This window comes from Ranitomeya imitator, chromosome 10 (genome assembly GCF_032444005.1).
Source record: "Ranitomeya imitator isolate aRanImi1 chromosome 10, aRanImi1.pri, whole genome shotgun sequence".
NCBI classification, from domain to species: domain Eukaryota; kingdom Metazoa; phylum Chordata; class Amphibia; order Anura; family Dendrobatidae; genus Ranitomeya; species Ranitomeya imitator.
The window spans coordinates 102,658,470-102,661,165 of NC_091291.1; positions in this window are offsets into that span (position 1 = coordinate 102,658,470).

Here is a 2,696-nt window from a genome sequence, read left to right on the forward strand (position 1 = left end):
CCGCCGCCTTTCCCGCTCCTCGCGACGCTCCGGTGACCGCTCCATGCAAGCGGCAGGTGCCAGTGCTAAGGATGGTATGCGAGAAGGACCCGTCATGACACCACGGTCATGACAGTGGCTGCCGCTTGCATGGAGTTGGTCACCGTAGCGTCGCGAGGAGCGGGAAAGGTGGCAGAAGGTGAGTATATAATGATTTTGATAATGACTTCAATGGGCCTTCGGAAGATGGAGTATATGTTTATTTTTTATTTTAAGTCTGTATACTATGTGGCTCTGTGCTGTATACTACGCGGGCTGGGCAATATACTACGTGGCTGGGCAATATACTACGTGGACGGGCAATATACTACGTGGACGGGCAATATACTACGTGGACGGGCAATATACTACGTGGACATGCATATTCTAGAATACCCGATGCGTTAGAATCGGGCCACAATCTAGTAGATAATAGATAGATGGATAATAGATAGGTAATAGATACATAGATAATAGACAGACAGATGCAGTAGGTCTCCTTACACACTACACATCTGCATAGCAGCAGGCAGCACTTTATGAGTGGGCTCCTGTAATTGCAGTGGTAGGGGACATCTTAGTGACAGGCTGCTGGGCACAGCACGCTCCAGCTTCACATCTCTGAATGAAGTGAATGTAGATTTCCCCATTAGAGCTGAGCACAATCATTTGCAGAGATGATGTGTTGCATTGTGCAGGCAGCAGCTCCATTGTGTGGGCAGATGAGTGTGGACATGCAGTGACCTCCCATTGTCAGGAGAACTAGGGGTCTTGTTTAGGGCAATTTGTTACCTAATGATGTTCTTCCTTGTCATAAACTGCTCTGCTCCTCCAGCCTTTCACTTGGGCTGTGACTGATCAGCAGGCTCCTTGTTATGCTGATACCACAACCAATACAGCAGCCTGATCTGCGCCTTTCAAATGGGAATTTGTTCAGAAAGTTACATTTTATTGCACTTCAAGGAGAAAGAAGATGCTGCACACTGGACCCCACTGCAGCCTTCACATGTAAGAAAAGTACTGGCATACACTAGGGTAACTTTTTGCTCTTTAGCTGCGGTGGAACTAAAAGTACTTGCATGTAGGGTTGAGCGAAACGGGTCGAACATTTTCAAAAGTCGCCGACTTTTGGCTAAGTCGGGGTTTCATGAAACCCGATCCGACCCCTGTGCGGGGTCGGCCATGCGGTACGCGACTTTCGCGCCAAAGTCGCGTTTCAATGACGCGAAAAGCGCCATTTCTCAGCCAATGAAGGTAAACGCAGAGTGTGGGCAGCGTGATGACATAGGTCCTGGTCCCCACCATCTTAGAGAAGGGCATTGCAGTGATTGGCTTGCTGTCTGCGACGTCACAGGGGCTATAAAGAGGCGTTCCCGCCGACCGCCATCTTACTGCTGCTGATCTGAGCTTAGGGAGAGGTTGCTGCCGCTTTGTCAGAAGCAGGGATAGCGTTAGGCAGGGTCCATTAACCACAAAACCGCTTGTGCTGCAGCGATTTGCACTGTCCAACACCACCCTCGGTGTGCAGGGACAGTGGAAGTTTTTTTTTTTTTTTTTTTCCCCTCAGCGCTGTAGCTCATTGGGCTGCCCTAGAAGGCTCCCTGATAGCTGCATTGCTGTGTGTACGCCGCTGTGCAAACCAACTGCTTTTTTCAAAGCACAAATCCTCTTGTTCCTTCCTTTCTGCACAGCTATCTTTTTTGTTTGTCCACACTTTTTATTTCATTTGTGCATCAGTCCACTCCTTATTGCTGCCTGCCATACCTGGCTGAGATTACTGCAGGCAGGGAGATAGTAGCTGCCTGCCATACCTGGCTGAGATTACTGCAGGCAGGGAGATAGTAATTGTAGGACATTCCCTGTTTTTTTTTTTTTTTTTTTTTTGGTGGGAGATTAAGATTGGCAATTTGGCATTTCTGCTAGAGTGCCATCCCTGTGTGTGCCATCTCTCTCACATAGTGGGCCATAGAAAGCCTTTTCATTTTTCTGTATTTTTTTTTGTGGGGTGTATAAATTCTCCCTGATAAAAATACAGTGGGAGATTAATATTGGCCTTTGGGCTTGTGTGCCAGTCCTGAGTGTGCCATCTCTCTCACAAATAGTGGGCCATAGAAAGCCTATTTATTTTTTTTTTTGGTTTTATAAATTCTCCCTGAAAAAAAGGGAGATTAATATTGGCCTCTGGGCTTGTGTGCCAGTCCTGAGCGTGCCATCTGTGCCAGCCCTGAGCGTGCCATCTCTCTCACAAATAGTGGGCCATAGAAAGCCTATTTAATTTTTTTTTTTGTTTTATAAATTTTCCCTGAAAAAAGGGAGATTAATATTGGCCTCTGGGCTTGTGTGCCAGTTGTGAGCGTGCCATCTGTGCCAGTCCTGAGCGTGCCATCTCTCTCACAAATAGTGGGCCATAGAAAGCCTATTTAAATATTTTTTTGGTTTTATAAATTCTCCCAGAAAAAAAGGGAGATTAATATTGGCCTCTGGGCTTGTGTGCCAGTCCTGAGCGTGCCATCTGTGCCAGCCAGCCCTGAGCGTGCCATCTCTCTCACAAATAGTGGGCCATAGAAAGCCTATTTAATTTTTTTTTTTGTTTTATCAATTTTCCCTGAAAAAAGGGAGATTAATATTGGCCTCTGGGCTTGTGTGCCAGTTGTGAGCGTGCCATCTGTGCCAGTCCT